Below are 16,884 nucleotides of genomic sequence, written 5' to 3' on the forward strand. Positions count from 1 at the left end.
GTTAACGCTTCCTTGTTATACTATAATTGTGTGATTGTGTGTTGTCGCCCTCACCAGACAACGACCTCCTTGAGGACAGGAGAGAGCTTGTATTGATCTGTGCTGCTGACAGCTGGCACTGAGTATCTCCCACAGTAAGTGATGTGTGTGGAATGAATCAACGGCAAAGGAAGGGGGTGGGTTGCCAAAATTCCAGAGCCAGTGAGTTTTTCAGCGATGCCTTCCTTCTCTCATTCCACTCTCCCACATTTCATCACCTAGGGGAAGCAACTCAGGCACCACTTGATTTATTTTTGTCCTTGTGTCTGTGAACGCATACATTAGCTGGCTTTCTAAAAAGAGGTGGCTATTTGAGAGATTGGAATTAGATGTTATTTTGAAGGCCCACAGAGCTAATTATGGGATTAGAAAAATGCCCTCACCCCTAACCGGAATTGAGATGCTTCCTACGTTCGAATGTAAAGCATGAAGTAAACATAATTCACTGTCATTTTCAATGTCCTGGTACACTGCGGAGACCCATTTAAGATAAATGACTTTTGAATGCCTGATCAGTCTAGTTTGAAAGTCTCTGCGGAATTAATGCACTATAATGTATTCAAATTATTTTAAATCCAGGCCCAGCCTTGAAATTTTTTTTCATTGCCATCATTGATGGAAACATGGGTTCAAAAATTGCTCTATGCTGTCTCAAATGCTGGCCATTAACTCAAATGCTCATCTCTCTAGCACTACCAAATGAGCAGATACGTTGCAAGACAAACCCCTGGAAATGCTATGCTGTGACCCATGTGCAATGAAGTAGGACAGGGTTGGAGGAGATTAAAAGGGTGTGCAGTTGTTTTCAGCTTCAGATAATCAGAGATATATAGATTTACAGATATACAGATATACAGATTTACAGATTTACAGATATACAGATACATAGAGGGGTTTCAAAATCTGTTAGCTACAACAGATAAGTGTTTTTAAATAGATATACATGGTCCAAAACATAAAATGAGTGAAAAAATTCCTATTGAAAAGCCTGTACACTGAGAAATCATCTTCCCATCTTTATATAAGTTTCTGGTGTGCCTTTCCAGTATTCTTTTATGCAAACGTGGATATGGTCCTGCAAAGAGGAAGATTTCAGAGGAGGGAAGCCACTGGCAGGGGATGTTTATTTTGTACTTAACGGTATACTATAACCTGTTCTCACAGCATGATCTACATGCTCATTTAATCCTTCTATAAATTCCAAGACATGAGTATTATTATCCTCCCCATTCTACAAATGAAGAAACTGAGGCAAATACCATCTGAGTTAAGTAACTTGCCCAAGTCAGTGGCAGAAGCAAGATGTGAACCAGGCCAAGTTGAAGCTCTTATCCCTTCTCCTTCACCTTTCAGGCAGAAAGAAAAGGCTACAGAATTTCCATTATCTCCAAGGGGACCATCTCCCCCACAATTTTCTGCCTGAAACATTTTGAGAATCATCCTTACTCCCCAGGACCTAGAAGAGAGGCCAAGGAGGTCCATGGAAGTGAAGGGCAGGGGATGGGCAAGAGAAGCTGTACCCTGGGAACCACTGAGGGGTCAGTCTGTCCTGAGATGCATCAGTCCATGTGTGGCACCCGAGCAGGCTGCGAGATGGGTCCAGAGGGTGTAAAAGTACAGTCCAACCTGGGTGGTCCTTCTGTCTGCTCCAAGATGAAACCCAAGCTCCTCAGCATGTGTGTACAGCCCTTCTGGCTGTGCCCCTGCCCCTCTGCAGCTTCACCCCCACCCCATACCCTCTGTGCCAGTTTGAACATATTATGTCCCCCCAAACGCCATTATCTTTAATGTAATCTTGTGTGGGCAGATTATCAGTGTTAATTAGATTGTAATTCTTTGAGTGTTTCCATGGAGATGCGCCCCACACAACTGTGGGTGATGACTCTGATTGGATAATTTCCAAGGAGGTGTTGGCCCGCCCATTCAGGGTGGGTCTGAATTAAATTACTGGAGCACTATATAAGATCAGACAGAAGGAGACAGCTTGCTACAGCCAAATGGGACACTTTGAAGAAAGCACAGGAGCTGCAGATGAGAGGCAGTTTGAAGACGGCTGTTGAAAGCAGACTCTTGCTCCAGAGAAACTAAGAGAGGACAAATACCCCAAGTGCAACTAAGGGTGACATTTTTGAGGAACTGCAACCTAGAGAGGAACGTCCTGGGAGAAAGCCATTTTGAAACCAGAACTCCAGAGCAGACGGCAGCCACATGCCTTTCCAGCTAACAGAGGTTTTCCGGATGCCACTGGCCATCCTCCAGTGAAGGTACCCAATTGCTGATGTGTTACCTTGGACACTTTATGGCCTTAAGACTGTAACTGTGTAACCAAATAAAACCCCTTTTATAAAAGCCAATCCATCTCTGGTGTTTTGCATTCTGGCAGCATTAGCAAACTGGAACAGATGGAATGACTTGAATTCATTGCTGTGGAGACTTATTCTATTCTTATGGTAGCCCTTGACTTTGGAACTATCAAAGGCAGTTCAGTTGACCGTGGACACATAGGAATGATACCTGCAGTGTTGGATGCTTTTTTCCAGGACAGCCTGGGTTTAGGAGCATAGAGAGTGGGCTTGATCTGGGAAGAGGGTTTTATGGGGGGGATGGGGGGGAAGATTAGGAGAACAGCAAAACAATGGAGTTTGGGACATTGGCCAGAGTAGGGTTAAAGTGATAGACCCCAGAGTCTAGGTTGGGGAAGGGAAAGATGGAGCCAGTGGTTGGGGGGATGTGGAGGGCTGGGGTGCATATAGCAGTTGAACTCCTGAAAATCTCAATCATGGTGAAAGCAGGTTTCGTGGGAGCACCCAAGTGAGTGACATGGAAGGAACAAGGCACTGTTCAGAGGTGGAAAGATTGTTCTTGCGGTTGGTGCCATTATGGTGAGGTTAGGTCCTGGCCATGGAAGAGGGGGTTACTGGGAAGTGTGGGAAAGGTCTTTGGCGTGGAGGAAGTTGAGGAAGTCGAGGAAGTCAAGGAAGTGAGAAATGAGAATATTCGCCTATCAGCCACATAAACATCAAGTCACGAGAACAACTGTAGGAGCTGGGTGGTGAAGCACAAAGAGGAGGAGTGAGTGACTCAGAGGGAGTAACGACAGTGAACTAGAGGGACAGGGCATGGAAGGACCAGATGGCAAGTGTCTCGAAGCAGTAAAATGACAAGGCAGGGACAACTCCTTGTCCTGACCCCGACGTTTGAAGAGAATGAATAGCAACTGTTTTGAGGACTGCTGCACATCAGTATTGGATGGGCTGGGAATTGCAATGGAAGTAGGGCTGGAAGGCTGGGTTGGGTCTCCTGAGAGGGAATTATTTTTGCACCAGCCAACAGTGTGGGAATGTGATAGAACCAACAGAAGAACATGATGTTAAAAACAGATACTTTGAAAAACCCAAGTCATGATTGATTTATAAAATAAAAATTGACATCTACCATGTTTAAGTAATCTGTGTCATATCCTCCACACACAATATTTTAATCTTACTAACCCTAAGGATAAGAAAATAGGACATGGTAGATGATGAAGAGGGCTTCTGTATTAGGTGATAAAGGGGTAAGAGGCATGTGAGGTGTGATGACCTTGGCAGACAAACAAGTTCCCAAAATAGTGGTCTCATCAGAATCCTGTGGGTGGGAGCCCATGAACCCCACAGAAAAAGTCAGGGAGCTGGTCCAGGGGAACAGGCCAGTGACAGAATTAGTTGATCCCATTGGGGACAGCAATGGTTTCTAATGGAAGGAAGGAAGAGATGGGCTCCAGGACCCCATGAGTGGGTGTACTGGTTTGAATCTATGATGTCCTCCACAAAAGCCATGTTCTTTAATGCAATCTTGTGTGGGCAGACTTATTAGTCTTTTGATTAGGGTGGAACCTTTTGACTGAGTGTTTCCGTGGAGATGTGACTCACCCAACTGTGGGTGAGGCCTTTAATTAAATTATTTCCATGGAGGTGTGGACCCGACCCATTCAGGGTGGATCTTGATTAGTTCACTGGAGTACTTAAGAGAGCTCAAGAGCCAACACAGACACTGACACTTGGAGACACCTGAGGATGCAGATGGAAGGATGTTTGTTGATGCTAAGCTAAGAGACGAAGTTCAGAGTTTGCCCCACAGAAGCTGAGAGGACCCCCAGATGCTTAGAGAGAAATACCCCAGGAGAAATAATCAGAGAGCTGAGAGAAGCTAAGAGAGATGGAAGTCCAGAGACATTTTGGAGAAAGTCATTTTGAAATGCAGCCCAGAAGCAAAGGACCAGCAGACACCAGCCATATGCCTTCCCAGCTGACAGAGGTATTCCGCATGCCATCGGCCTTTCTTCAGAGAAGGTATCCTCTTGTTGATGCCTTAGCTTGGACACGTCTATGGCCTTAGAATTTAAGTTACTTGTAACCTACTAGATCCCCTTTATAAAAGCCAATCCATTTCTGGTGTTTTGCATAATGGCAGCATTAGCAAACCAGAACAGCGGGGTACCTGAGAAAACCAGAAGGTGAAAAAAGACCTACCTCAAAGGACAGGTGACTTAAAGGAGACACACTATACTCACTCTGCCAACCAAATATTTAATTGTGCACAAACGCCTCCCGTCAAAAGGTCAACATTTGTTTCTAAAGTTTCTTTGTGGAAGAAGCCCATGAAAGGGAACTCAATTACTGACACAAGCTATGGAAAATAACTAGAAGAGAGACAATGCTTAAGAAAGTGATGGTATTTCTGAATTATTTGAGGATTCACAAAACACTCTGGGTATATCCTTTGGGAAGGGCGAGGGTCTGCTCCACAACCCACGGAGCAAATGAAAAGTGCAAAACAAAAACGGGTGCATGAGGGAAAGAAACTCGACATAGACTAATGGATGGCCACGAACAACCACGCCAGATCCGAGGGAAGGGCTGTGTGGCCCAGAGGTGCTCACACATTGGGCAGCGAGTCCACTCTGGTCATCCTTATGAAATGCTGAGAAAATCCTGAGGGAGGCAGAGGGTCCTGCAGCCAGCCACGAGTGCCACCGGAGTGAGCAGGGCACCCAGGAACTAGGGGCAGATTAAAAAGTACCCCGGCAGCTCCAGGAATTGCCTCTAACAATTTCTGTCTAGAAGAATGTACCAATACTTCAGAGAAATAGAGACTAAACAGGATGATATCTATGCCATATCTATTATAAGGAGATGTCCTTGATAGTTAAGAAAACTGAGGTCAAGTTCACCCACAAATGTAGTCATTCTTCTCAAGAGATTCCTTTTCTTGTTTGCAAAATCCTGAGTTAACGAGCACACTTTATGGCAAATAGGGAGGGATTTCTTAAACGAGATAAAAATTCCATAATAAAAAATGATTGACAAATTGACCTACACTCAAATTTAATACTTGCAGGTAACACAAGACATCACAAAATTAAGCCCATAGACTAGGAGAAGATATTGGTAAAGGATGTAACTGATAAAGGGGCAGTAGCCAGAAGATAAGGAAATCTTGATGAATCATGGTTTTTAAGATTGAACACTTCGGAGTAACCTTCATCTTCCCCAACAGTGAAATGGAGAAATAAGTTGTGATAAATTCACATGATTGAACACTAAGATAGCAGTTCAAAATAAATGTTCCAGATCTCCAAGTATCAACAGGGGCAAATCTTGAAATCAGAATCAAGCAAAAATGTAAGTTGCAGGAAAATGCGTGAAGTGTTACTTACACAAAAATACCAAAAAACTACTAAATATTGTCCATGTACACATACACCATGGAAAAATATGAAAACATGGGTTGGAAAAGATACTGATAACAGAATAGGGGTTCCTCTAAGGAGAGGGTGGGGGTGGGAGGAGGGAGGAAGATGAAAAGAGTTACTAATATATCTTTTAAAAAGGGGAAATGGGCATGGCTATATGTTAAAATCTGCAAAGTCTGGATAGTGCATGGTTACATTATTCTCTGTACTGTCCCATATATGTAAACTATTTCAGAGAGAGAATAAGAGAGAGGGATTGAAAGAGAATCTTCCAGGCTTCTGAAACAAGACAACCCCAGCTCCTCTCTGAGTTCCAGCCGAACTGAGCACCTTCTTTTCCCCTTGATACTCAAAGTGGAATCAGGCAACACCCCATCACCTGGGAGCTTGTTGAAAATGCAGATTCTGGTGTCCCACCTAGACCTACTGAATCAGAATCTGCATTTTAATGAGCCCCAGGTAACTCCTTTGTACATTAAAGTTTAAGCAGCTACACTGATTGCTCCCACCTCCTCCATCACTCCTACCCGCCCCTTTAACCTAGTGACCTCCTGAAGCAGTCTCTGGATGAAGGTCAGGTGGTCCTAAGGTTTCTTCAAACCCCTGCCAAGGTCAGGAGTTTCTCACTATATGCCAGCTGTCTCCATTTATCAGAATATGCAGCATTATCATCGTTCGTAGGATGGCATATTCCTTAGGTAGTCAGACTGTTTAACTCTGGGCTGGGGCCCTACCACAGTTTGTGGCACCCAGCCTCTGTTCAGCAAACACTTGTCCAATGAATGACAATTTGTGTTTTTAGACACTGGTAAGACCATCGTTGTCCTTAATATGCCAAACGCTCATCCAGGAACCAGAGTTTCTGGTTCTGGAGCACTTTAATACTTGGATTTGAATTCTTACCATCTTTTTAGGTTGCAAATCTAAAATAACTTGAATTCATTAAAAAATTACCAGCAATTTTTTTTGAACGTGCAGGTTTAAGATTTTGTAGCAAAGTATTCTTTTTTATCTTTATTGTACCTCTTAGTAAATTGATTAAAAGATTTCTCCACTTCGGAAACTCTTCATCTTTTGAGGAGTCTTTGACCTCATTTGAAAGCCTGATGAACAATGTGGATCTTCTCTCTAGACAAATACACATAATTGGTATCAAATTCCAGTATTCCACAAATCCCAACGAAAGAGCTTCTGCTCTAATGTCATACAAGACTTTGTATGATAACCCTTACCATACATTGTTCCAGAATTTTCCCCTGTGCCCTCTGAGCAAAGAAATGTCAGTGGAAATTCCCACCATATGATATCTTCAATGGCAACTTCATGTCTCTGGATGAAAACAATCTCAGCGATTCCCAAAAAGCATAACCACTTTAGAAAGTTTCAGTATTGTTGGCTGACAAAGTGATGTTTTAAGGTTGGTTTCCACCTATGGGTCTAGAAGACAGGAAGATATCACTAGAAGCAACAATTACTGGTCGGAGGTAGTGGTGGGAGGAAGAGGGAAAAAAGTGGGGAGGAGGGAAAGAGAGAGGAAGAGAAAGAGGGAGGGAAAGTGGTGGGAGGAAGAGGGCTGATCTGTTCCATCACCACAGCTGCAGGAGGGAACCTCAGCTTGCTCTGCCCTTAATTTCCTGGACGAAACAAGTGTCTTAGCAAGTGCTTTTTTTCTTAATATACACAATAAGGGCATTGGTTGTAGTTAGAAAAGCAGTGGAAATATTTTATTCTATTTACGAGATCATGAAACCATTGCATGGTTTTTAAGCACTATAATAAACATGTAACACCCAAAGGAAGGAAGACTTGGGAAGAGCCATTTGCATTAACACTCTGGTGTGAATGTTAGAAGCCCATATCAGGAGGGCGGACGCCCCCAAGTTGGTGCTCATGTGCCTTAAAAACAAAAATTCCACTGGGTACCTCTCTCTGGGAGTGAGGAGCCCAAGCTCTTTGGGGAAACACTAACTTGGAGTAGCAGTGCTTCTTCCCAAACCCGATTCAGCCACTGGGATTGTGAGTCACTTCAAAATAAAAATGATGATAATAATAATAATAAGCATTTGCACAGTTTTTAACTCCACAAAGTCCTTTCACTTTGTTTTTGTCTGGCTTTTAAATTACAATCCCAGAAAGAAAGAGCTGGGTGGGACACTTCTTCCTACATTCAGCTCCGCCCCCAACACCACCCTGAGAAGCAACAGCAGAAACCACAGCCTCGACACAGTTCTGACTCAGCCGCTGACTCGCTGAGTCACAGGGAGCCCTGGCTGTTTATGGCCTTGTTTGTGTGGAACCCTAAGATGTTTGTGAAATGATTCCCTAGGGGGCCATAAGGAAGCTCTTTCTAGATTCGGAGCACTGGAGGTCAGAGGTTGGTTGAAAAACAGAAATATTGAAAAGGCTCAGAAATTGCAAGCAGGGCAGAGTTCATCAGAGGCCAGTCTTTCCAGAAGAATTGCCTCTCTTTTGGAGGCTTGTATAATTAAGAATCTGGAGGTAAAGAGACACTTGGGACCAATAACATTCTTACTTTGGGTTTTAATTTACTTGAAATCTTGTGTTGCAGTCTTAAAAAGAAGCCATCCTCATCAAAATAATAGGAGTAAAAGATCAGCTTCCAATGGTGGAACTTGCCTCCCCTGTGGCTGATTCAATTTGTAAGCCTGGCGCTAACAGGGGAGTCCGTTGGATGAATCCCAGGATAGCTGGTTTTGCCAAGTTTCACTCATTCCTCCATTCACCATTTACCAAGTCTCTTGGAGGATTTAAGGTTTAATGGAGAGACTCAGAGAGACCCTATTTTTAACACATCTAAGCTATTTGTTTCCAGAAGTATGAAGTTAGAGAATGATCGGTGGAAGTCCATCACTCATGCTACAGGGGAAAATGCCCTGTTGGTGGTGCACCAATAGTTTTCTTATTGAACGTGAGGCATTTTCTAGCATTGAGGATGCTTTGACCGCAAATCAGAAGAACTGAGCCCTGCTCCCAGGCTGGCCTCTAAGGAGCTCTCGATGTAGGTCAAAGGGTTCATTCCATCTCCCTGTGCCTCGGTTTCCTCTTCCAGAAAATGAGGCTTCAAGTAGATGACTAGAGGTTCCATCTAGCTTCATTAGTTGCTCTTATACAAAATCTGTACTTTCCTGCCTGGGAAAAGGAGAAATTATTAATCTTCTGTTGTCTTGGAAGAGAACCATTCTTGGTGACTAGCAAATACTCTCAACAAGCTCAGCAATTCAGGAGCTGTTTCCTTTCCTCTTCTATTTTGACTAATCACCACTGGACCTTAAGATAGCTATTAAAACTAAGGAAAGAACCTTCCTCCTTGTCCTGGGCATAAGTGCAAGTGCCTATTTGAAAGCTACACAAAGGTCTTAATTGGTGAGAGTTCACACTTGGGTTTAAGGCAAAGAGCATCTCTTAGCAACACAGAACTTCGAACAGTGAAGCCAAATTCCAGAGCTGAGGAGAAAGGTGGAGACTTCAGATGGAGACTGGAAGCCCTGGGGCTCAGAGGAAGCGGAGGGACCACCCAGATTATTTCCTGAAGTGGCCAGTTAGCACATTCATCTGGAGCAAGGGAAGACCCTTCTCAAACTATTGAAAGAGGAGTGTTTGTGGAGACTCGTCAAATCAGGATGAGCAAATCCATTTCCCTGTCTGAGATCTAATTGCACAGGAAAGTGACCAGGGCACTCATCACAAGTTCATTCCACTGAAAGGGGGGAAAATAAAAAGTGGAGAAGGGAAGGTCCAGAGGAGCATGATGCTCCTCTGACTTCACTAATCCTTTTGTCACGGCCCAAGAAGGCTTTTGCAGCCAAAGGACTAAAGAAAGCACTGGACACGTTCTGAAACATGAGCTTTTATTATAGGGTTTACCTACAGGGTGGGGAAGTCGAGTCATGTTGCCCTGAAATCAGGAGCTCCTCTGAATGGATTCAGGAGCTGCTCTGAATGGCAGTGAGTTCAGAGCACAACGTGGAAATAGTCTGCACTCTGGGGGCCTGAATAAGCTGGTTATAAGGGCTTGACATTCCAATGGGTCTGAGAGCATAAGGCAGGGAGTGGAGTCATGCAACGTAGGGAGGGGTTGATTGTAATCAACAGGGGGGAGGAGAGGATTATAGAGATAACAGTTATCTCAGGGAGTCTCAGGGAGGAGGTAGTTTCGGGTACAGATTATAGTTAGCATCTGATATTACAAGGAGAATAGGTCAAACCTCAGCTGGCCTAGGTCAAGCAAACTGCTGTGTGCAGTTTTCAAGACACTTGGGGGCCCAGGGCTCCCACACCTTTTATGTCACCACAGCTAGAAAGCTTGGCTACCTGGTAAAAGTGTTTGTTTATTCAGTGCATCTTTATATGGAGAAGACAAGGGACAGGAATGATTTAAATTCCTCAACTACTCCTCTTGGGGCTTGAACACTTTCTCACTCTCATTAAATGAAAACATGAAGGGTAAATGCTCAGCAAAGATCAAAATGGGAGCAGCGCTTTAAACTGGGGGTGAGAAGAAAGCAAGCTGCCTGCTTGTCAAAGACCGCTGAATCTGGCATTGAATAGTCACCAGAATGAGGTTTCCTCTTCCTAAAAGCTTTTATGGTCCTCAGAAGAAAATAATTACCATCAGAGCCACTTCAAGGACAACAAAAGAAATTTTCCTCCTGGTTTCCTAATCACAGGTCATGTTTAGCCCCCAATTGGTATTTCTTGGTTTAACCGTTAAACTTGGTTTCAATGGACTTTGGGCCACTTTTCTTCAAGTCCAGAGTGTAAAAATGTTTCACAATTGAGAATAGACAAAAGAATGTGCTGCAGATTCCAAATGCAACTTCAGGAAAAGAGGGCTAAAAACAGTTTTGGACAATAGTAGCACCTTGTTAATAAGTCTTTTGTCCTTTCTTGAAGAGGAGAGATTTGTATGTACAAGGTCCAGCCTGCTTGTTTAAGAATATCTATTTCCATACATAAAAGTCTCATTTGATACAAGCCATCAAGGTCAATTTTTAAAGAATGTATTTTTTATTGTAGTAACATATGTAACCAAATTTGACATTTTAACCATGTTTAAGTGTTCAATTGGAACATATTAATTATCTTCACAATGTTGTGCTACCATCACCATCATCCGCTACCAAAACTTTTTCATCACTTCAAACAGAAACTCTGTACCCATTAAGCAATAACTCCTCATTCATTCCTCCCCCAGTGCCTAGAAACTGAATTCTACTTTCTGTCCCTATGAATTTCCCTATTCTAGATAATTCATATAAGAGGAATCATGTATTTGTCCTTTTGTGTCTGCCTTACTTTACTTAGCATAATGTTTTCGACATTCATTCACATAGTAACATGTATCAGAACTTCATTTCTTTCTATGGCTAAATAGTATTCCAGTGTATGGATAGAACAGCTTTTGTTTGTTCATCTATTGATGGACTTTTGGGTTGTTTCTGCCCATTACGGTCATTTTTAAATCAGCCAATGAACTAGAGATCTAAAAAAAAAAAGGCAAAACCATAAAGTAGACTCACATGAAATGGAGTTATGTTCTCCTTGTTTGAATCTTTTCTGCAGAAAGATTTTCATAGAATAGCCAGAACTATACCTAGCTCCCTTGATGAGTCTCAAAACCAGCTCATGGCACCAGCCTGAGTGGCTGCATGGAGAGGCCTCAAACAGAAGGGACAGACTCACAGAGTTCACCTCCACTTCTGGGGAAGGCCGTTTCCAACAGTGGAGTTTTCTGAACATCCCATGCAAAGAAGGCGGAGGGGAAGATACATGAAGATACATGATCCAGAGCCTTTGCAATTCTAAATCCAAAACAGAAGGGAGCCAGGCAATGTTGCAAGTTGCCTTTGCTGTCCAGGGCTCTGTTTGGTTGGGCTGAATAAAGTTTAATGCTGAAATTATCCCTGGACAAGGGGGACAATTGCTGGGGAGAGAGAGGGGGAGATGTCTCCAGGTGTGGTAGATGGCCGTACAGGACTACAGTTTTCTAAAGTTTCCTACAGGGAAGCGATATCCTATAGGGAAGACAATTCCAGGAACAAAGGCCTTTGCAGAGACCTGCAGCCACTGACTATATCTTTCTATTTGAGAGGACAGGGGACGAGGAGGCAGGGGTGGCCGCCAGATGGGAAACAGGCCCCACAGAATCAGAAAGACCTGTCCAAATCCCTCCTTTGCAGAGTTCCTGCCTGCCAGGGGAAGTGGTTTACTGTAGTGGATTTAGAATCCTGAGCATTGGCATGAGACAAAAGTGACTTTTTGTTTTGCATCCTGGAGGTTCTGATACTGGGTGGCCTTGGGCAAGTTTCTTAACTTGGTTTCCTTAGCTCCAATATGATGAACAGTGACTCTCCCTTCGTAGGTTTGTAGGGCACTGTAAGTGAGGGATATATAGAAAGGAGCTTGAGTGCTGAATAGGCAATCATTTATAAGAGTGCTAGGAATGTGTCATATTTCTGGTTTTGTCAAAGAGGCAGAGAGACATGTTTACAGCAAGACACAGCAAGCAGAGTGAGTCAGGGCTGGGACCCAGCATAAGAGCTGCCCAGCAGATAAATACAGGGCAGAGATAAGGGGGGCTGCTCATAGTCAGGGTTCAGCTGGGCAGATGGGGTTGACAGTCCTCCACTCTTGATGCTGTTAAGCCCAGTAGACAGATGGAGGACTGGACCTCCTGCCCCAGGACAGAGCAACGGGGAATTCAGGGACAGTACACAGAGATCTGGGCAGGCAAACACTCTCTACCAGGAAGTCCAACCACAGGCAACAGACTTGAGCTTCTCTATCTATCCAGCTATACTGTAGAATTATTTAGCAGGGCTAATGGAATGGAGTGTCCCTTGGGGAATCCAACCTCTTTGGTCTATTTGATTGGTATCAGATTCTGACCCCAGGTTTGTAGTGACCAAGAGTGAGGTAAGTTCAGTATAGATGAGTTGAGTGGTTGGAGTCAAGATGACTACTTCGGATAGCACCTAAATTGTATTGAATATTCATGTAACTGCTTACAGTTGCAAATCCCCTCTGTAGATGCTCTCCCATTTGTTCTGCCCTGTCAGTATCTCTCATAAATAAATCTCCCAATAACATGATGATGAGGTGTGTTAACAGCGTTCCCACACTTGCCTTAAGTGAAAGATGGATTTTAAGTAACTTGGAGACATTGGTGTTCTTGTGGTTAGTAGCTTCTTCTGTTTATTTGCTGAGTTATCTTGAAAATGGCAGATTTTTCTCCTGACACAGTTTGTAGCTAACGCCTCTTCTATTTTCTATTTTAGACTAGGGGCTCCGAATGACATCTATATTTTTGAAAATCTAGAATCTGCACCTCACTTCCAAGAACAATGGAAGCGGACATCTGTTCTCCTTCTGGTAACTGTGACTCAATTTCCCTAAAGGAAATTCTGCAACCCCACTTTCAGTCATGGTTGGGATCAGCCTAAACCTCCCTCCCTGCCATAGGACCCAAGCCTGGTCAATCAGAGCATCGCAGCCTGGGAGCCATTAGTGATAGGTTCAAAAATAGTAGCACACTGCCCAGCCAGCAACACTCAGAGCCAACGAGATTCAAAGCTGTGTTATAGCTGGGTTTTTTAGAGAAGAGGCACTGCCTTCCCTCTGGAGATGCCAAGCCTGATAGGAAAAACAACACATGGAGCCTGAGAATGAAGATAACAGAGCAGAAAGCAACCCCAAGGGGGTAGAGAAAGACCAGGACCCAATGACATCAAGATTCAGCCATATCTAAAACCACACAACTGTTGATCTTTTAGGTTACATGCACTAAAATTGTCTCTTTTTTTGAATAACTCATTTGCCTTGGGTTTGCTATAACATTCATCTACGAGAATATGAATTTCACATTACAGGTCATTCCTCCTAGATTTTTGCTATGTAAGCAAATATGGAGCGTAATCTGCTGCCTCAGATAAATCCATTTATAGATATCGACAGGTGAAATATTCACTGTAGCTTCAGGCTCACCAATAGCACCTTCTGTGCCATTTTGCCATTGTCACTCGTGTCCTCAAAGAATGTGAGCATTATTCTGATCTCATAAATGTCAGATGTTCCATGCCAGCTCAGATGATGCTCTGCTCAGCCCGTGGGCCTTTGTTCTGAAAGTCACCCTGAGGAGCGTGATGTCCAGGGCATCATTCTCAAAAAGTGAGTTATGACTTACCATCCAACCCAGTAACGCTACCCCTAGGTACCCAGAGAAATGAAGACAAATGTCCAGACAAAGAACTGCATATGAATGTTCATAGCAGCTTTAGTCATAGTAGCTGAAAGCTGGAAACAGTCCAAATGCCCGTTAATAGAACAATGGAAAACAAGTTGTGGTATATTCATACAATGGAACATTACTCAGCAATAAAAAGGAATGAAATGCTGACACATGCAATGATGTGGGTGAGTCTCGAAGGCGTTGGTTATGCCGAGTGAAAGAAGCCAGACACAAAAGAGTACATGCTGTTTAGTTCCATTTATTTGAAGTTCTAGAACTGGAAACACGCATGAGAAAAAGATGGGTAATTGCCTCAAGTGAGTGTGTGAAGTTGAGGGACTTTGACAACCAAGAGGCACAGCAGAACTTTTTGGGTGAGTGAAAGGTTTTATATGCTGGTTGGGGTGATGGTTTCTCAGGGTATATGGTATCATCCCATGTGTGTATATAAATTATACCTTCATAAAGGTGATATTTTTCAAAGTGATGTATTTCCTAAGGATTTTCTTAATTTCCCTTTAAAACTCATAATGTATATGTTTAAAATAGTATCATCACATTTTATTCTATAAATGCTAAGAATAAGTCATATTATAAAAATACACACACCATCTAGCTCCATGGATCCAACACTTCTCTAAACATACAATTCTTGTTAATTCCTTTGTATTTTCATTCCTGCTGTTCCTTCCACTAGGAAGACACTGTTCCCTCTTCTTCCCTTGGCAAAAATCTCATACATGGTTACATTCTCATTCATTCTTTCAGCAAATATTTATTGAGTGCCAGGCCCTGTGACAGGCAATGGGGCTACAGAGACTTATAAATCACAGACCCTGTCCTTTAGGGACGTATACTTGAAAATGGAATTTTGCGGGGACTGAGCTTGTGCCTCGACTTACCAGGCCTGGGCCAGGGGACTTGATATCACCCCCTGGGGAGGGTAGTAGGTACGGGCGTGAGTGCCCTCTGCAGCCCCCCCGAGCCTGAGGAGCGAGGTCAAGGCAGCTCCCTTTTCCTCACCCAAAAAGTCACGGGCAGGGGAGGCTTGCCGGAGGAAACCGCCTTTCTCCCAACTGCCCTTTCCCCACTTCCTTATCTTACCCACTCACTCCCTGGTGCCAAGGCCACTCCTGCCACCGCCAGTGCGCATGCACCGTGGCCAGAACAACCCCCGCCCGCTGCAACGGCTCCTGAATCCTCTCAGAACCAATCCTAGCCCCTCTCCCTTCAATATTGCCATTTTAGGCTACTTCACCTCCTTTCCAGCCCTGCCCCTCTTACCAGCCTATATAACCTGTAATCACCCCTGAATAAATCTCTTTGGCGCATACCCCTACTGGATGAAGAGTGTTTTTGTCCTTATCGCCGCCCTCCTTGCACACCTCTCGCCGAGGACTCTGGCCAACGTCCTCCGCCTCGCCCTCGCCTCCGGGAAAGAGCCCCCGCCGCCGGTACCCTTTAAACAGCCCCGAGAGCTGAGGGCTCGGCTACCGGCCGCCACTCCCCCTAGAAGCAGTAACCCCGACCGCAACTGGTGCCCCGTGTGAGGAGCGTCTCCACACGACAGTTTGGCAGGTCACTCGCTCGCCCGGACGCCCCTCCAGCTTCCCGTTTCCTCGCCTGCAAGGTAAGGGCCGCCTCTCCCTCGCCGCTTCCGGAGCCGTGTGAGGTTCCTTGCTCCGAAGCCGCTCCTCCCTTCCCCCACGCTCTCTTCATCCAGTAGGAACTCCTCCCTTCCCCCACGCTCTCTTCGTCCTCTTGTATGCGCACTTCTATGACCCCCGTTCCTCCTAACACTCTCCCTCTTCCCCTCCATTACTTTGCTGTAGTTCTTTGTATCTTTATTTCCTCATTTGGTGCCGTGTGCCTCTTTGCAACTGCCCCCCCTGACTGCTCTCGTTGTCAAAGGGCACTGCTTTCCGCTCTCGCCGTCTCCTTCGGCCTTGCAGCCACAGTTTATCTCATTCTCTCTGCTCAGTAAACTACTCCTCCTTCTCCTCCCTGCCAGCCGGCCGGCCCGGCTCGGGAACAACTCCCCCTCCTCTCCCCTCAGCTATGGGTAATCGTATATCTACATGTCAGACACCTCAAGTTCGTGCTCTGGCGGGTCTCCTAGACACGCATAGCTGTAAAGTGTCTGTCCGGCAGCTGCAGATATACTGGGATCTCCTGCTGCCCTTTAACCCATGGCTCACCACTTGCCATCTTTGGGACCCTGTTACTTATGATCGCCTTATTGATCGAGTCACTAATGCCATGGAACATGAGAGCAAGCACTTCCCTCCCGGCTTGCTCCCCACCTTGATAACCATCCGCTCCTGCCTTCAAGGCTCCCTCCCCCCTGATAGAGGCCCCGTTAAATCCAAAGAGGCCCTATCAACCCAGCCAACAGACTCAGATAGCAATACTAATTCAAATCATGACTCGGACACGGAGTCCTTAGTCGAGCAGATTAACAACGCGCTCGAGGTGACTCCCAAAAAGCAAAATAACACTGCGCCACGCCAAGATGGCGAACTTCCTCCTTCTTCTTCCATCGAAGGGAGGAAATGCTCCGGTGATGACATCAGCCCTAAGTTGGGCCGGAAACCGCATATGCTTTACCCCGCCCTTCCACAGGGCGGAGCTAGTCCACCATCTTATGCCTTGAACCCCACCCTTTCACAGGGCGGGGCTGATCCACCATCTTGTGTCTTAGCCACGCCTACTGCGCCGCCATCTTGCGACGCTTGGGGCCTCCCACTCCCGCCTCTCCCTCCGGCGAGCTCCCCTTCGGAGCCGCTACCGGCAGCTGCCGCCGCTCCTTCCACCCTGCCGACTAACAACCCCTGGCTGCCTTCTGCACCTCAAGGCAATCCTT

This window comes from Choloepus didactylus, chromosome 7 (genome assembly GCF_015220235.1).
Source record: "Choloepus didactylus isolate mChoDid1 chromosome 7, mChoDid1.pri, whole genome shotgun sequence".
NCBI lineage: Eukaryota > Metazoa > Chordata > Mammalia > Pilosa > Megalonychidae > Choloepus > Choloepus didactylus.